The sequence below is a fragment of the Piliocolobus tephrosceles genome, chromosome 5 (genome assembly GCF_002776525.5).
Source record: "Piliocolobus tephrosceles isolate RC106 chromosome 5, ASM277652v3, whole genome shotgun sequence".
NCBI lineage: Eukaryota > Metazoa > Chordata > Mammalia > Primates > Cercopithecidae > Piliocolobus > Piliocolobus tephrosceles.
Genome location: NC_045438.1, coordinates 20,507,841 through 20,527,721, shown reverse-complemented (window position 1 = coordinate 20,527,721; position 19,881 = coordinate 20,507,841). Strand labels below are relative to the sequence as shown.

At 48.3% G+C, this 19,881-nt stretch overlaps 1 pseudogene; it reads left to right on the top strand.

The window, feature by feature from the left end:
- The first annotated feature begins 13,038 nt into the window (after positions 1–13,038).
- Positions 13,039–13,660, top strand: LOC111530897 (annotated as a pseudogene).
- Positions 13,661–19,881: the final 6,221 nt, after the last annotated feature.

Sequence of the window (19,881 nt, the reverse complement as noted above, 5' to 3'; positions counted from 1 at the left end):
AGTCCACTCTGGGTCGGGAGGCTGCCTGATTTGTGAATCATTCTTTGTTCAGTTAAACTCCTTTAAATTGGCTAATTGGTTTTACTTTTTTTTTTTTTTAGATGGAGTTTTGCTCTTGTTGCCCAGGCTGGAGTGCAATGGCGTTGTATTGGCTCACCACAACCTCTGCCTCCTGGGTTCAAGCGATTCTCCTGCCTCAGCCTCCGAGTAGCTGGGATTACAGGCATGCGCCACCACACCCAGCTAATTTTTTGTATTTTTAGTAGAGACGGGTTTCTCCGTGTTGGTCAGGCTAGTCTTGAACTCCCGACCTCAGATGATCCACCCACCTCGGCCTCCCAAAGTGCTGGGATTACAGGCATGAGCCACTGTGCCCGACCCCATTTTACTTTTAACAAGCGTGAATGCATCTGTTTCTGAGCTATGTGGGCAACATGCATGTGAGGTGCGGCCCTGCCCTCCAGGACACGCAGCTTCGTAAGTCGAGAAGAAATTTTACCCAAGGGCGAGTAGTGAGAACACAGCAAACCGATGCATGCAGAGGGAGATCCAGCAGTCAGAACGGGCAGACGGAAACAGCTGAGCGTCTTCAGCGGCTCGTGATGGGAGAGATAGCCTAGTCTGAGAAACTGAGGCAGGAGGGACTGCCGGCTTCAGGAGGGAGAGAAGGAGCTTCTCCCAGGCCCAGCCACGTTGGCGACTGCAAACTACAGAGCTACCAGAAGGAGAGGCCCGGGCTGTCAGGGAGCACTGCTGGCTGCCGAGAGAGTAGGAGGCCCTGGGCCCGCCCTGCAGAGGTTCCTGCTCAAGTCCTCCGGAGTCTGGGTGGAGCAGAGTAGGGTCATGACCTGTGTGGACACTGCAGTGCCCAGATTTAGAATTCTGCCAACTTCCAAGCTCACCATCAGCCTCCTGCTGCCCCACTTGTTTCTGGGGCAGTTACTGTACCCCGACCCCATCGTCCCCAGGCAGGGGGTCCCAGCCGCAGGTCCGTGGGGGCTGGTGTCTGGCCTCCCTCCTTCTGGCTGGCTGAGAAAAGTATCTGCAGGGCACAGAGCAGGTCACAGGGATGCTAATTAGAAAGGATAAAGCTTTTGCGGCCTAAGGCGGTTGTGGGGTTCACTTCCGGTCTTTGAGAACACAAGAGACTATCTGTTTTGAAATCAACACAGAGGTTCCCCAAATCAGTACAGTTTCCCCTCCTTTGGAGCTATGGCAGTGGCTTTTCCATCTGAAGACAGCAAAGCAAGTGAGTCGGTGGCCAGGTCTGCTCTCTGCCCGCGTGCAGGCGTGGCAGCAAAGAGGCACCCAGAGAAGCACCCGTGGCCTGGGGCTCTTCGTAAAAAAGACAAGGCCCTGAGCAACAAACTGGCTCCTGCTGCTCAGGACGACAACCATGCTCGGCTGTCCAGCGGGTCCGCACCGCCTGCCGCTCCAGTGTCCTGTCCACTCCGCAGCAACCCCAAGCTCTACCTCCTGTCCACGCGTGTGTCTGTGCACACACCGTGTTGCTGTCAGTGAATGGCCTCCTGCTTCTCCAGCGCCATGAGGCTGGCTTTTGTTTGTGTTTTTCTTACCTAGGACTGGGACAAAAGATGGCCTGAAGCCAGGAGGTGCTGCCCACCAGTGGGGCTAGGCTGGGAGAGCTACTTTCTCCCCACCAGAGCCTCCTCTGCTGTAAGTCCCAGCCTGCACCCTGCTGGCCTTTCTGGGCCACACTGGGACCATTCTCTTGGCAAAATCTGAGGGAAGTGAGGAAACCGGGGGCTCTTATGAAATGGACAGAGTGCAGGGTGGGCATCAGCTGGGCTACGTCCCTGGCCAGAGCTGTCCGCCAAGTTGGAGGACAGAACAGCGTGCTGGGAGGGAAACATGGATTCACCGCAGTGCTCAGGCCACCAAGCACACCACCCCCCCGACACCAGGGAAACCCAAGCATCTGCAGAGGAGTGAGATTTTGCTAGAATCTGGCCCTGGCAGTTGAGGAGCAGCTGGTGGGAGGTGGGAGATGTGCAGGCTGAGCACAAGCTCATGGTGTGCGATGACTCAGGCCCCTCACTGGAGACACCAGGTGAGAGGAGAGACTGCAGGGTCTGGCACACACAGGCCCACTCCTCCTGCTGCCGGCCAGAAGGAGCTGTGTACACAGCAAGGCGGAGAGAGAAACATTAACCAAATTGCAAGTTTCGGATCATTTGTCTTATTGTGGCTTCAGGAAAAGTTTATCTTTCAAACAGGCCCACCTGTTCTTGTAAAACCTTATCTGGGCTATTAGGGGGCGAGTCATCAGTGCTTGTTCAAACATTCCACTGAAGAGGGGAGCGGAAAGGAGAGGAGGTGCGAAGGTCACTTTCAAATCTGGAAACCTCTCTTCCCTTGCTTGAAGACAGAGAGCTCTGCACTGAATGGGTTTGCCCCTCACATTTCCCTCTGATCTTTCAGGGGGCGCAGGTCGGTTCGGGGTGCAGCTGCATCCATTTGTGGGCCCACACCTCCGAGCCTTCCCTGCTGGGAGGAGCACCTGGTGTGCACAGGCCCTGGGATCAGGGATGTGTGTGCCTGTCTAAGATTATGCTACAGGAATTCAGGCCAAAGGCAATGACTTAGATTTTTGGCAGACTTAGATTTTGGGCTGAAATTTCACATCACAGTGCTCTAATTGTAATTAATTATGGTGCTGTGTTTCTTTACAAGGTTGTAAAGCACAAAAGCTGAAGTTGCAGGATGGTCTTGAATGATTGACTAAAATTGTCTGCTTCTGCTTCTCTAATGCTAGGCAGAATATATAAAAAGATAAATCCTGTTAAAACCCCTCCTTCCGGAGAGCAGAAAATAAAGGGACTCAAAGTCCATCACTCTCATGTGCTGCCCAAGGCAGCACTGGGGCCACAGACACTCTTGCCAATGGCTGTTTTGTGTGTGCTGCAGGCTTCCTAACAGAAAGGAGGCTTTGTAAGAGCACAGAAACATGCCCATGCTTCTTGGATGTGCCCTGGGACAGAGCTGAGCAAACAATGTGAAAGCAATATGTAGTATTGATTACTCAGCAAATATAAACAATCCCATACTCTTCACAGCTATGCCTTTATTCAACATTTTTCAACCTTTAAAAGAATTGAAGTCATTCTACTTTGCTGCCTCTCTCCTTTGCTCAGCTGCCTTCTGCCTAGAGCAGGCCACGTCCCTACTGGGGCAGGGAGCTTTGTACCCAGCTCACTGGCCTCCAAGGTCCTATTTATATGCAGCTTCAGTGGAAGGAGGTCCACTCTCCTGCTGTTGCCACCTCCTGGTTGAGCAGCACCTTGTCCAGAACAGCCTCGTCTTCATTCTCATTGTATTTATTTCTGGTTTTCTGCTGTGTCGCTTTTATCTCATGCATATATGAAAGCCTTTAAGAAACATCAGAGAGTAACGGAGACGGAGGTGCCCAGAATCAGCAAATGCAGAAGCCCTGGGCTCTGTTCCCCAGTACTGTTGTATTAAAGGATTTTGTGATAGTCAGTGGTGGTTTACCTTTTTTGAAAAATGGAAGCATCAAAGTTTTAAACTCATGCTATCATTAAAAAACAACATTCATTGTTTGAAACAAAAATTAATTGTGAAGTGAGAGTTTGAGAAGTCTTAGCCAGAACACAGTGCTGACCTTCATCTGCATTTTGTAGCCACCACATCCAATCCATCACCCGCTGGTTGTAGCAGCAGAGAGAAGGACGCAACTCCTGTCCTGCTGTTGTTTTATGGCTGATGATTCAGGAAGACAGAAAAAAATGCCCTCATTTTAGCAGCTTTCATTTGATCATTCTCTCCCACCTTCCCCAGCCTCTGGGAGATGCGTTTATTGCCAGCTTCACCGCAGACGAGACAAATAAGTAACCCAGATGTTGGCATTTGTGGCACCTTTACAGACACCTCCATGACACATGTCATATCATACACTGCATATTGGATGTAACGTGAGCAATTTATGAGTCCAGATGCATCAACTGCTCTCCTTGTGCCCCTACTGACACTCCCTGGAGATCAATATCCTGTAAAAAGCCTGAAGATTGCTTCCTTTAAATGGTGAGTGCCTGCTCCATGCCTTGGAGATAAGACATTTCTACTCTTGGTCCTTAGTCACCATAAAATCATAATGTGATTCTGTAGAATTGAAAGGTGATAAATAAGCTTAGGAAATGATGGTGTTTCGGGAAAAAAAAGTGGACTCACTGCTGCGTCTCCTCAGTCCTTCCTGCCGGCACTCCTCTGTTTCCATGGAGACAGTGCTCCAGCAGGACCACCTGAACAGGCTGACACCTGTGGGTTCGGATTTCTTACTTCTCATTATTTTATTTCAGAGAGAGCTTTAAAGTGTGCATCATGTCAATTTAATTTTATTGACAATGTTTATCTAATCTATCTGCCTGCCAATCTACTCATCTATCCACACACACCTACTTTATTCAAGAAAGAATTTAAGGTGCTTTCTTCACTAGAAAAGGTATCTATTATTTTTCAAGCTCAGAGAAAAATGTTAGCTTTTAAATAATGACACAACTGTATTAAGTTTTTTCTTCTATAACATTTTGTTAAATGAATTCAAGATGCTGTGGAACTCCAAATGCTTAGGAAAACGTGGCATCCTTATGGGAAATTGTGTTTTGAATGACACATGCTGTAAAGGACAACCAAATACATTTGTATGTAAAGATAAAATTCAAAAACTTTTTTTTTTTTTTTTTGAGACGGAGTCTTGCTCTGTCGCCCGGGCTGGAGTACATACAGTAGCCAGATCTCAGCTCACTGCAAGCTCCGCCTCCCGGGTTTATGCCATTCTCCTGCCTCAGCCTCCAGAGTAGCTGGGACTACAGGCGCCCGCCACCTCGCCCGGCTAGTTTTTTGTATTTTTAGTAGAGACGGGGTTTCACCATGTTAGCCAGGATGGTCTCGATCTCCTGACCTCGTGATCCGCCCGTCTCGGCCTCCCAAAGTGCTGGGATTACAGGTTTGAGCCACCGCGCCCGGCCTAAAATTCAAAAACTTTAAAAAATGTTTGCAAACAGATCCAAGATTTTTAAAAATAAGATAATCTATATAGAAGCCGCATTTCATAGTTGATGAAATTTAGTGTTAAAAAACTTAATAAAATAGGATTTGATAAGTATTTTCATAACATGGTAAGATACACCTATCTCAACCCAAAAGACAATATCAAGTTAATTTCTTCAACAAATAATAAGAAAATTAGTAAGATGTAGGAATAAAATTGATGTACAGAAACCAATAGCTTTGGATGATATAGCACAAAAAATTACTCCCATTTAATTAGCAAGAAAAAATTCCTAGGAATAAACTTAACAAGAAAGTTAAGATCTATATGAGATATGTTTTTATCCACCCTCAAAAGTTTATAAAAGAAAACTTGAACAAATAGAAAGACTTATGATGTTCTCGACTAGGAATACTCAACATCATAAAATGACAACTTTCCCTGACTTATTATGCAAATTAATGCACCTAAATAAAAATAGATTGAAGTTTTTCTGGATCTATGTATTTTATTTATTTATTTACATATTTTACTGTGAGGTGAGAACTAGACAATCTGATTCTAACATTTAAATAGAAAAAGAAGCAAACAAAAATAGGAAAATCCAGAAAAAAAAAAAGAGTAAAGAGAAAGAATTAGCCTTACCAGTTCTTAGATCATATAATAGTTTTAATAACTAAAATACTGTTGTACTGGGTTGTGAACAAACACACGGAACAACAGAAAAGCACAGGAAATACAGATAGACACAAAAATAGGAGGGAAATTAGTAAGTCATAAAAGTGACATCTAAAATTGTTAGTGAAAAAACTGTGATAAATGGCATTAGGACAACTGAGTAGCATTCAGCAAAATAAATAATAAAAGATGAAAGTTGCACCCATGTCCCACAATGTACATAAAAATAAATTTCAAAAAGATAAAATATTTAAATGTTGTAAGTAAAGCTATAAAAATACTAACAGAAATCATGGACAAATTCCATGATTTTTTAAATTAAAACTGAAAAATCCAAATGCAATAAAAGAATTTGTAAGTTAAACTACATAAAAATAGGAATTTCTGCATGAAAAACTACCATCAGCAAATTAAGAAATCAAGACAGACACTGAGGAAAAGAATGTATTTTCACCTCTTATCACAAGTTACATCCTTAATATATTAAAATCTCCAAAAAATCAATAAGGAAGCAAAAGATAAAAAACTCAATAGATCGATAGGCAAAAAACTTTGATGGAATGGTCCAGTGAAAATAAACTAAATAGATGGTCAGCCTTACTAATAATAGAATAGGAAACCTATTCAATCAGCAAATGTCAGAAGAGATTCACGATGTGCAGGTAAGGAGCCATGGAGAAGCAGTGGCCTTCATGCCTGGGAAGAGCAAATCGCATGACCACAGGCAGGATAATTTGGTAACACCTACAGAATTACAAAGATGTGTGTCCTCTGACCCAGCAATTTCACGACTGATTCTAAAGACAGATGCAAAATGATACATTAGCAAGAGAACAGCATTATCTGTTATACAGATAAACAAAAGATTTGAAAGAATCTGTGTCTATCAACACCAACCATCCAGTGTGGTACTGAAATACTCCACAGCTGTAAGAAAATAGAATGCTACATGTATTCATATGGGGGATTATCCGATTTATAAGAGCAAGGTGTGGTAAAGGGCATGTAATCTGCCACCATTTATGTAAAACACAGAGAAGATGAAGGTGAGTACTCACATTTCTGTGTGTTTGCATCTGCATCAGGAAGCTCTAAGGATGCACAAGAAGTTAATCATAACTCATGCCCTTAGTGCCACATGTAAAGAGTTCCTAGAAATCAATAAGAAAGACTTTGTTACACAGAGGACTGCAATGAAACCAGGCAGAGGAGGATGTGGATGGAGAACAGACTATACTGAATGCTTTTCATGTTTTTCGTTTCTGAGCCATGGGAGTTATCTCCCATACAATAATTTAAAATTAAAAATTAAATTTTAGAGAGTGAAATTATCACTTTTCAAGCATGATCTCTTCAAGATATAGGCTGTTTTGTTCAGTTTATGGTGCATCTTTTTTATTTCTATAAATGTAGGGGGTACAGGTGTAATTCTGTTACATGGATATGTTGCACACTACTGAAGTCTGAGCTGTTAGTGTTCACCCAAAAGATGAGTATTGTACCCATTAAGTAATTTCCCATTGTCCACTCACCTCCCATGCTCACACCCCATCTTTTCATTTAAACAACACTTTCTTTGATGTTTGGGGCCTCAAAGAATAAATACTACTATTTTCCAACTAGACAGACTCCCACTGGCTTCACAGACCAATTATTTTGGCACTAGAGACAACAATTAAAAAGCAAATGTTAAGTGGGTTGTATTTATTAATGGGTTAATTTAACAAGAACAGCCTTTTCAAACTGCAAAGCATATTTTCTACAATAAGATTTTCTATTTTTTCTCTTGCCTTTGTTTCCAGCTTACTAAGTACAGATTCTGCAAAACTATTTCATAAGCCAGTTCTGTGGAACCCCTTTCTGGCCATTTCCTGAAGCAAATTTCTTTCCTAATCATCCCCACAACACGAAGGCCAGGTTCTGCAAGTAAAAGGGTGGTGAGACAATTCTGGACTCATTTAAGTGGCAAGCCCAGGAGGGTGGGTCTCAGAGAACACATAGAGGGAAGTGGAGGCTCGCGCGGTGTGGAAATACTGACCAGATGGAATTAACCACCTTCCTGGAATCGAGACGGGAGAGCGCTGTGGAGCTTGCCGCAGGTTCTGCTGGATAGGAAAGTGTGTCTCCTCCACCTGCTGTCTGCTGCTGTCCTGTCTTAGCCAGCAGAGCTATTTTAACGCAGACATTTGCAGCCTGCCCAGAACTCTCCTGGAACCAGTAAGTCGCCAGTTAGGAAAAAGATCAGCACCGACCAGAGATGTTGGAAACCTGCATTAATCCCCAGTGGAGGCAGAGGCTCTGAATGCGGAAGCCACAGCTGTGACACGGCCACACTCTGCACATGGCCCCGGGCACTCAGATTTCTGCACCCTCAGGGTGGCTCGCAGGCTCCAGAGCTGGGGTTCAGGCCCTGCTGACCACAGTCAACTGTCCCCTGCTGCCTCAGACCAGGGCCGAATTCCTGGTGTGCTTCCCTCCTGCACCCACTCAATGGCTCTGTGGTCTTTGCAAGCACCTACCTGGCAGGGCTATGGCAATGTGTGGAGTCAGATGATGGTGCCAAGTTGGGAGCGGACTTACAGTGAGACAGTGTAGATAAGGCCTGGGGCCCAGCTCCCCAGCAGCACCTGCTCCTGCACTGTGGCCACTGTGGCAACGTGGCTGCTTCTATTTCCTTGAGCTCCATTGCCATCTTATCCCAGGCAGGGCCCCTTTGCCCCCTGCACCTGCCACCATCTGTCCTCGCCCCTGACTCCCAAGCCTCCTTTCAGTCCTGCTCTTGGGAGGGAAAGAACCCCTGGCTTATGGAGCCTGCCGGTCCTGAGGTGGCCACCTGCCAAGGCCCTGGCATCCCCCATCCTGGGGCTCCTGCCCCACCTCTGAGCTCTCCCTGTCACTCCCATCCCCTTGGCCTCTCCTGGCTGGGGCCTTGCTGTGTGTCACCTCTGAACAGAGCTGATGCTGACACCCCGGAACAGCAGGGACCTGGAACTGTTCCACTCACCTGCTTCAGCCAGCACCTTGAGGACAGACCTTCACCTGCACTTGGAGTGTTTAGTTGAAATGCAGTTTTGATAATAATGTAACTGTGTGCAAATACTAGAGCAGGTGACTGTGGTGTGAAAGGGTGAATACTCGGGAAGTGTGTGATTTTTGTCCGAGAAGTTTAGTCAGCAAGCAGCCAATTCATGGCAACATAAAGAAAGTTGATATGGAAACTGCCTTTCCCCTACATCCCTAAGGAGACTGCCAAGAAGACCAGGACATGCTACTACGTATGTTCAAGAAATGATGAAGGGGAGCACTGAGGAGCTAAGATACATGGGTTTAATCTCAGATTCACTTCCGATGCACTGCCCGAGTGTCTGGAGAGGAGAATCGGGACTCCTTCCTGCATCCACTTTGAGAGGCGTGGCCCCAGTACGAATTTGGGAAGCCTTTGAAGTGGCAAAAGTCATGAAATTAGGTGGCAACCCCTTAGGACCATCAAAAGGGAGGGTTGTCTTGGGAATGAAGGCTTGGTGTTAACAGATTTGGCTTGTTGGGTAACAAAGTATTTCTCCCTGGCTCTTGGAATTCAAGGTCCTGAGCTCTTCAATCCTGGGCAATTTCACATTTGCTCATTTTGCACAAGCAGGAGGCAGGGAGAGTTGTTGGGATTCGTGCCAGGCAGAGCCGAGCACATCAGGGGCCCTGGGTAAAAGGGGGTGGGGATAGCACAGGCACCAAACGTCTCTGCATGGGGTTGCCAGCCGCCAGTGGGCACCAGATGGGAAGGGAAACTGCATGCCCACCGTTTGCCTCTGCCTGTGGGGTGCTGCCCCCACAGTGCCTCTCAGGCATCTGCAGCCTCACATCTTGTTTCTCACCCTCAACATGGATCACAGCCGCTGCAAGTCTCTGTAAGCGCCACAAGTACAGCGGCCTCCCCTCGGGCTCTTAGGATGTCTGAACCACCAGCCTCATCCTGAACTCCCCTCCATGGACGTGAGCCCCGTTAGCTTTTCTCCCATTTAGAGGCAAAGGAAGGCCAAACCCCCTCAGAGAAAGAACAGGAAACTGGGGTGAGCCACCTCATGTGTTGAGATGTAGAAAAGTGAGATTTATTTGCAGAGTAAAGAACCGGCTCCACTCTCCTGAGGGTGCCTCTGGTCTCTCGCAGTTGGATCCCCTCATGTTTCCCAAACCCATGTCCGGATCTCCCCCTCCCCACCCTATCTCTTCACTCCTCGAAAACCAGCTCCCCTCGCTTTGCCCAGATCACGCGGCAATGCCATGTCAGGTAAATCCTTCCTCTTTACAGTAGACTCTGAAATTGGCCCTATGTTCCCCACTCCCCGCCTCATCAATGAAAAGGAGCAGCTTGTGGTTTCCAGCACCTGGTGCCTCCTGTCTGCGGCCCTTCCAGGACATGGGCTGTAAAGTTTCCTCTCCTCCAGATGCCTTCGTGCACTGGCCTGCACTGACCGTCCTGACCTCAGCGCACCTTTTCTCCATCCTGAGCCACAGCACATGTCCCCCAGGAATCTGTGGCTCTGACCACCTCTGACAATTCCCTCCCCTGTCAGTCCCCTGGGACCCCTGAGACAGTTCATCCTGAGCCCCTGGCCTTCCGGGCCTCCCCAGCTGTGTTTCTGGTCATTCTTTTCCTCGAGTCCCTCCACCCTGGATGCCCAGGGCACCACCCTGGCCTCCCCTGCATGCTGGCTTGCTTCTTCTCAACCATTGCCATTGGCTTGGTTTCTGCTGTGTTTGGTTTTTAGGGGTCAGGCTGCCAAGTGCTGTTCTTCTCCCGGGCTCTATCCTCCTCTCTCTCCTTGGGTTGCAGCATCCAGGTCTGATCCAACAACTCCACAGCACACAATGTGGCCCAGGCCATGCATGGAGGAAGACAGCAGAGCAGCTGCGAGGCTTCCAAAGGGAGCCAGGGCCCAGGCCCTGCACACCCTGCCCACAGTCCCCTGCATCCACTGCCCCTCCTGCACCCAGCACTGGGCAGCATGGGCTGTGTCAGTGGTGTCCGTCCTCCCCTCTCAATATGCTGTGAGCTCCATTAGGCCAGGACCAGTCCTTGGAAGCTGTGGGACCCTCAGCCTCCCTAGCAGAATGTCTCGCACATAGCGGTGGCTCCATAAAATATATACTTCCTATTATGTGCATTTATTTTATAAATTTCATGCAGGCCAGAGAAATTGGAATTATCAATTACTTTAAACAATACAAGGATAAAAGCAAGACCTGGAAATACAGACCCAGCAGCACTGGAATACACCAACTAAGGCAGAGACATCCCCTGAGACTCCGCGACTGCTGGACCATTTAAGGCAACATCATATCTCAAGTGGAGAGGGAGAGAATCTGCCAGTCTCGGGGGGGTGGGGTTTTTTAAGTGGATTTAGTCATGGTCTGGACTTGCCCAATTTTCTGTGCTATGCTGTGGGAAGGGACAAGGTCCTAAACTCCACTCACAGGACTTAAATAAAACAAACAACACACACAGGTGGGTGGGAAGGCAGTCAGATGGCTCAATTCTGTGCCCACCACCCATGGCCCCTGATGGGCCATGCCTTCTGCTTAGACAGCAGCCTCCTGGACCCCACAGATGGGGGCAATGGCATAAAGTCAGACCTGCAGCTGAGGCCTGACTCGCCGCAACGGCCCTGTCCTCCATCACCAGTGACAGACCTGTCACTTTCTCACTGATCCTTCATTTTCCTGTGCAATGGGGCTAATATTGCCTCTTTCTAAGGTTGCTATGAGGATTAATTTTTGAGATAATAGACATTGAGATAACAAACCTGCCAAGTGCTACATCGATGTGATTATCCTGAGATGGAGAGGAAACGTCCATGCGGCACTAGATGGTGGCATGACCGTGAGTGGGAGAGAGTGTGTGGATGTTCCAGATGTCCCCGGATCTCTACCAAACAGAAGAGGCAGCGAAAGGACAGCCAGTGTTCCTGGTGTCTCCTTTTCCCCTCAGGGCAATGAATTACGGGTTTTCTGTGCCTTAGTTTTCTTCCTTTCAAATGGAGTTAATAATACTGTCTGTCTCGGGGATATTCACAGACGTGAACAATTAATGATTGCAAAGTGCTTTGAAAATAAATGAGCTTACTCATAATGGTAGTGTTTGATATTTATAATAATAAGCCTGGCCGGGCGCGGTGGCTCAAGCCTGTAATCCCAGCACTTTGGGAGGCCGAGACGGGCGGATCACGAGGTCAGGAGATCGAGACCATCCTGGCTAATATGGTGAAACCCCGTCTCTAATAGAAAATACAAAAAACTAGCCGGGCGACGAGGCGGGCGCCTGTAGTCCCAGCTACTCGGGAGGCTGAGACAGGAGAATGGCGTGAACCCGGGAGGCGGAGCTTGCAGTGAGCTGAGATCCGGCCACTGCACTCCAGCCTGGGCGGCAGAGCAAGACTCCGCCTCAAAAAAAAAAAAAAAAAAAAAAAAATAAGCCTGTGCTGCTGGCTTCACGAACTGTATTCATTGGTACAGGGTTTAGTTTTATGACTGGCTTTTTCAAACTTAACATAAAATACTCTTATTTTAAAGTAATCAAATGACCTTCCTGCATTCATCCAGGGTCTTATTTGGAAAAACTTAAGATTTGATCATAGATCTATTTTAAACAGTGCCAAGTTAACTGACATTGATGCCATCATATCTGGGGTCCCTAGGAAATCCAGAAGGGGACAATGAATGGTAGGAAGACTCAGACTCGGGTCTGCCTGCAACACTCGGAGCCTGCAAGGCAACACAGTTAATTGAGTTTTATTAAAATGACTTGGTGTGGCTATAAACCAAACCACACCCCTCTAGCCGACACGAAGAGCTTCCCGTAAAAGCGGTGGGAAGGCCTCTCCTGTCTCCTCTGCGGGCGGCAGGCAGACATGGATGACACGGAGGTGTGAATTCAGCCTGCACCTCCTACAAATGAGCTGTTGAAGGCGATGGCCACAGCAAGTCGCACCAAGTGCTCTTTAAACTCAGCAAACTATCCCAAGTACAGAAAACCAAACACCGCATGTTCTCACTCATAGGTGGGAACTGAACCATGAGATCACTTGGACACAGGAAGGGGAACATCACACACCAGGGCCTGTTGTGGGGTGGGGGGATGGGGGAGGGAAAGCATTAGGAGATACACCTACTGTAAATGACGAGTTAACGAGTGCAGCACACCAACATGACACATGTGTACGTAACAAACCTGCACGTTGTGCACATGTACCCTAGAACTTAAATTTAAAAATACATTAATTTTTAAAAAATGAGTGTTTCTTTAAACAAAGAACCTTCCCGGCATTGCCTCCCGAGGTATGATTAATGAGGCCCGGCACCTCCTTCCTCACTCAGCGATCACTTCTCTGCAGCGCCTTCCCAGACGCAGGTTCCCTCACGGAGGCGGGAAGATTTCAGGCGATGTCTGTTCTTGTCTTTTGTCAACGCAGAAAAGGATGGAGACCCCACTGGTCAGGCGAGCCCCGCGGTCCCTGTTCCTCACTTCACCACCCGGGGAAGCCTGGTCCCCATCGATTCGCCAAGGAACAAGGAAAGAACACGTCTTACCTGGATGGCGGGTCCCCCTCACGGTGGCCTTGGATCCGGCTTCAGCGGGAGAGGCAGCGCCTGGCTCACGGCTCCCCCGGTCTCTTCCTTACCCGGGAGCGCCACCCCGTGCCCCGCCAGAGGAAGTGCAAGCGCCCGCGCAGCACGGGCCGAAAGCCATACTGAGGACCCGCAGCGCAGCTCCAAGAAATCCCAAGTCCATTCACCAGAGGAGCTTCTCCACCAAATCATTGAAAACTGAAACGAGAAATGAGTCTCCACGGGTATCCGCTTGAGTAGGCCGTACGGAAAATGCAACCTGGTCAGCTACATTTCTGCTGCCAGCCCTCCTCTAGGCAAGCACCGGCCTCCAGAAGGGCAAAGGGCAGGTAGCAGTTCCGAGGCAGGCGGCCACAGTGTGGAGTCACAGTTCAGAGGCCCTCTCAGCTGAACCTGAAGTTAGTCTAAGCTCGGGCCCCAGAGTGAGGGCACGGGGTGAGGCATCCGATTCCCCATCAGCTCCTTTACCTAAAGCTGTGCAGAGAATCCGAGGCTATGAGTGGGGGTGGGGGAAAGATGTATAGGGATGCTTTGGTTTCACTCCTGAGATACGAGAACGTCCTCTGAACACACATACAGATAGCTGGATTTCTAGACAGATGAAATTCAAATCGTTTCTTTCCTCCCAGCATAAAGGAACCATCCGGTAAGAGCTGGTGTTCATCGATGCTACGTCTCCATAATGGGGCTGAGCACCCGCCTCACTGTATCCTAACATCTATCTAATGAGGCAGGGAATGTCACTGTCATACTCTGCAGACAAGGAAGCCAAGCTGTCAGCAGGTCCACATCTTGCCACAAAACCAGTAACCTGTGGTGCTGAGATCGCACACCAGTTGTCCACTGCCACCTCCGTGGCCTCTTTCTCTGGGGTTTGCCTGCCTCCTGATGGTTGCCATGCCTCTGTCCCCTCACAGGCACTGGCTCTTCCAGTGGTCAGTACTTTTTGGCTGCAAGCAGCAGAGATTCCCTTGAGGGCTTGTTGAAAGCACTCACATCAACGGGGCCTCAGAAAGGGAGCTGAGGCCGTGCACAGCTCTGCAGTGTCTCCTCACGCTTTGCATCCCTGGTCTGACTCTCCCTCAACATGTCCTGCTATCTCCACAAGGCGGCCAGCCCAGCCCTGTCCTCCTCACCTTTCAGCCCCAGCTGAGCAGCCCTCCCCGCATCATCTCCAGCTGCTGCCCAGGCTGCAAGGAGTAGGTGTCCAGTGCCCATCCAGCCACTGTCGAGGGCAGAGTGACCGGCTGGGACCGTGACAACACCTGGCCCCGCCCACACGCCCTGCAGTAATGCACTGAGGAGTGCATAGCAGCACATATGTGCCTCATGTGTCCTGCTGTGATGCACCGAGTGGCACACAGCATTATTGTGTCAATCATGTGTCTTGATGTGATGCACTGGTTCAGACAATATCACGGAGGCAGTGTTTCTTTAAAACTGTCAAATTTGAGGAAACAATCTAACAAAAGCCACTTGTGAACATTCTGTAAAGGTGACATAAATACTTCAAAAATGTCTCTGACATAGAAAGAAAAAAACAAAAAGGGAGCTAGTCCAGATTTTAAAAATAAAAGATATAGTAACTAAAAGCAGTTGTGGTGCTTGGATAAAAACAAACAATAGAAGGTATAAACGACATTATTAGACACACTGGGAAAAACTTTATATGGACCACGTATTCAATAACGGTGCTGTGTGATTGTTAAACTTCCTTCATGTGGTAACTGAAGGGGAATGATTTTGTTCTCAACAGATAATGCTCAAGTATTTGGGGGCAAAATATCACAATGACTAACTTTCAAAATGGTTCAGTCAAAAGAATGACATATGTACAATTAAAAGGGGAAAATAAGTGTGGCAAAATGCCAATGACAGTTGAATTTTCATGTGGGAACCCACTGGACTATTCTAGAAACATTTCTGTAGCTTTAAAATTATTTAAAACAAATGTTGTGGGGGAAAGAGCATGCATTTAAGGTAGTAAAAATATTCAGGACACACAAAGAGGGGATGCAAACAGGTAAAACAACAGGGTTTCTCACCTCAGAGAGCTTCCTGAAGCTGTGCACATGCCTGTCAGGAAGGCGGTGGAATGAGCAGAGCTTCAAGGGGCAGATCATGTCTCTACTGAGTGGAGCAGAGGATGGGGTGTCTGCAAACAGTGAATTTTAAGCCATTTGTTTAGTCCACATTACAGTGAATCCAAGTAAGAGTTTGGAAAGCCAGTCACACCAGACTATCTTCACTTTGTTTAATGATAGACATAGGTAGGGACGGGGAACAGATGTCCCAAATGAATTCTCAGCCACATGCTTGGAGACCCAGAAGAGCGAGCACGGGAGACAGCAGCAAGGACCCGGAACAGGCCAGGCTATTTCATCATTTAATTTAAAAGGGGAGGTGGCTCCTGTTCACTCAGGAAAAAGTCAGGGGGCAGGGCAGGTGCCAAATGTACCAAGGTGATGCATTCTTCTAATATTGTTCAGAACATGTCTTCACGTCTCATCAAAACAACTTATGAAAGCAGAATATTCATCCTGTAGCTAAATTCCATGTCCGTGCACTCAGGACCACGCACAACTACCTTTACTCTCCAATATGGCCTATCGGATGAACACTTGTGAATTTGGACCAATATTTGCTGTTGCTCTTTGAAAAGAAGCATTTTCATCATTGTTTTTGATGGAAAACAAATTTAGCGAATCTTCCATTTTTTCCTTGCCTCCAGTAATTCTGGTCTGCTCAAGGTATTCAGCCAGCCAGCAGAGATAGAAAATAAAGGCCAGGCACAGTGGCTCATGCATGTAATCCCAGCACTTTGGGAGGCTAAGGTGAGTGGATCACTTGAGGTAGAAGTTCAAGACTGCCCTGACTAACATGGTGAAACGCCATTTCCACTAAAAATACAAAATTAGCTGGGCGTGATGGCACACGCCTGTAATCCCAGCTACTCAGGAGGCTGAGGCAGGAGAATCACTTGAACCCAGGAGGCAGAGGTTGCAGTGAGCCAAGATTGCACCACTGCACTCTAACCAGGGCAACAAGAGCAAAACTCTGTCTCAAAAAAAAAAAGAGACAGAAAGGAAGAAAAGAAAAAGCATGGGAGCCCACGAGTTGGAGACTGGAGTGAGGTATGATTGTGTCACTGCACACCAGCCTAGGTGATGAAGGGGAGGGGAGGGGGAGAGAAAGGAAAAAAGAGAAAGAGGAAGAGGAAGAGAGGAAGGAAGGAGAGGAATAAGGAGAGGAAGGAGAGGAAGGGGAAGAAAGAAGAAAAAAGGGCAAAAAGAAAAGAACAAGCATGCAGGAAAATTTGAAGCAGCTTTGCCATTGAGTTCTTGGGTTCCCCAAGTCATGCTACACCGTGGACCATCAGCCAGCAGAAATCTGTTCTTGTTACACCTGTGACCCCTGCTAGCAAGATGATCAATATGGTGGGATCCCTCAGGAAGGTGAGAACAGAGGACATTTGCCTCTTAAGGGTTAAACTCTAAGTTACTTCAATTGTGAGCAGAGACATGTAACACTGTTTAAGAAAAAACAACAAATTGCAGCCCTATATGATGTGACTATAACCTGAATGGACATATACTGCAGCTGACCAAGGAAGTGTCCATCAGAAGCAGGATGGGCAACTGGAGAAAGAATACCAAGCCAAAGTGAGGTAGCCCAGCAGCATGGCTGCCCACGCACCTGCAGGAAACAGAGCCGCCGCTCAAGACAGCAGAGCCTCCCAGGGACTCAAGACCCCAGCCCAGGAGCCTCAGCATCTGCTACTTCAGATGTGGTCTCTTTATTGGAACAAATCAATAGAGTCCCAGAACTCTGGTCTGCAGCCACTGATCTGGCAGGTGATTTTTCTCTGTACCTACTGATATGGGTTGAGGTTTTGTCTCCTGCAATCTCATGTCCAGAAGCTGTCTTGTTCTCATCTGGCAGGGACAGCAGCAGCCTTGGTGGGAGTGCATCAGGGCTGTGCTACCTCTCCACTTCCTCCATGCAACCTAGAGCTCAGGGCTGCTGGCTGTCTTGCCATTCCACAGGACGCCACCATGGCCCATCGCATTAGTGATGTGGACAGGAAACAAGACACCCCACTGTTTTGGTGAAATTATGACCACCTGGGCTGGGATGTAACTCTCGTAAGAATGCACAGGGCTGCTGCTTTGAAGTTTCCGGGGCCCGTGATCTAGGAAGGTATGGATGCACTCTGTGAGGGGGAGGACAGGGTGCTGTGCCCATGTCCACTGGCACTAGAGACGGGCAGGCACTCTTTCTCTCTGGAGCTCTGCAAGCAACATCCACCAGGCCACACACTACTCTGCTCACTTTCCAATTAACCTACAAACTGCCAGTTCCACATGAGCCTAGAAAGAGCAAAGCCTCCAGAGCAGGTAGATGTAAAAGTTGGTCTCCCCGTTGGGTCACGGTGGCAATTAGATCCCATGATGCATGGCAGAGTCACAGACAGGCCCAGAGCACAGACCCCTAGGGTTCTGGGACAAAACCACACCCTCCTCTGCAGATAATTGCTCTTCTGAGAACCAGCTCTCAGCTTGTCCTCTAGGCCCTGATGGACACTGAACATCTATACTTCACCATGGCACAGCTAGTGACAGCTAGTTGGAACTTGGGTGGACCACCAAAGACTGCATTTTCTGACCTGTCACATCACCAAGTGAGTCAACTGCGGGAGCATGTCATCATTACATTCAGGCAAGATGTATGTATTTAATAGGTATATAGGTGTGCACACACACACAAGCTTGCATGCACATGCATGCACATGCACACACATACAGGTTAGGCTTTGGCATGTTCTGGAGCACAAGATACACAAGCAAGTGGTTCCGGTGCTCTTCGAGCCCACAGCTGCATGGACAGCACCCCTGACCACGCACCTGTTGGCCCCACGGGGACCTCCCTAGGACCACTCACCCGAATTAAAAGTTGGATTTGAATTCTGCAAAAGATGCTGACAGCTGACACCACTTGAAGGTGAAAGTTGGCAACATTCTAACCCATTTGAGTGGCCCTAAAGAACAGCGGGGAAGGGGGCCCACGCTCTCAGTAGGCAGGTGGCACGATGGCTGCCTCATGCATGTTAGCCTTTCTCTCCAGCCACCCAGCCTTGCTCAATGTTCTCATCAACAAAGTGGCCGTGGAGACAGTGAAGGATGTTGTCAATGGCTTCAACCACATGGGTGTCCTCACTGCAAGGCTAGTCTGGCTAAGGTCCACTGCTAAATGTATAAATCTGCTAATGGGAGAGACCAACACAATTCCTAGTATGAAAGACTCAACTGGAAAGAAGAGCCAGCCCCCAAGTCCATCGGACAAGTGTTCTGGGAGGGACAGCGACACCTCTTGGCTACTGCACCTGGCTCACAGAAGCTTCATCTGCTGCACCAGTTGCTTCCAGTACTGCTTCCAGGAGACCCGACTGACAGCAGAGCTCAGCAGTAAGGCCTGTGACAGTCGTGATCCCAGCACACACCCCACTACCTCGGGGAGCCTCCCAAGCACCAGGCAGTGCTGGCTGTGACAAGGTCCCCCTTGAGGGCTGCTGGGTTGCCTAAGACGTGCCCTGCACTCCGAGCCATCAGTCAACAAGTGGTATGGGTTCTCCCATGGCCGGAAAACACGGGTGGAGGCACACATGGAGTGGAATGGCTCCTCTCGTTACGTCCCTGCACCACCAGCAAGGTTGTGGATTCTCCGCTCACAATTCTGGACTCTGCTGGTTTGGGTGTCTTCATTCCTTGGACGCTTCCACAGACGGACACGAGGTGCCCACTGCCCTGCAGGTGGAGGCTGCCACCCAGCCGCACTGGATGCCTTGTGCCAATGAGCCAAAAGAGTTTACTGCTATGGCAAGGGGACTGTTCTCAATTGTCTTGGGGAAATACAGCTCCCACCACAGATTGGGGGGCTGGGAGGAGGGTCTGGAATTTAGGGGATTCTCTAGGGAACCTCTTAGTATTCCTAAGTCCAGCGATAAGTCAATGGAACCTACAGCTACCCAAAATGAGAAAGATTTCTAACGGGAAAGACCTTTCAGGAATGAGGTCTGGGTTCACTCCGCAGGTGAAAAACCACAACCCAGAGAAGCAAAGGAAAGGAACATGGAACAGTGGCAGAAAGGAATTTTCAAACACAAACTTCTGCCAGATCATCAGATTGCAAAAACAGGGCATGCAGCAGCTCTGTGTGGTCTCCTCACTGCTTTGGTTAGATACACCGGTATCTACCAGCTAACTCTACGAGTCAGTTCTTTCTTTCCCCCTTCCCATCCCAGCACCACCATTAGCAGGATGGTCAACCCTATAGTCACCCTACATGCAAGTGCATCAGAGAAAGATGTGACGGCACTATAAAAGAACAGTCCCAGAGTGGGAATACTGACACATGGGATTTGTGCTTTGTGTCTCCACTTTTGGGAAGAGGAGGAACCATTTTCAGTTGCACAAGAGAGAGTTGTATCACATTAGCCAGAAGCATCACGCTTCCCCAGAGGTGTTGTTTAAAAGGGGCAGGAGCTGAGCTGGCAG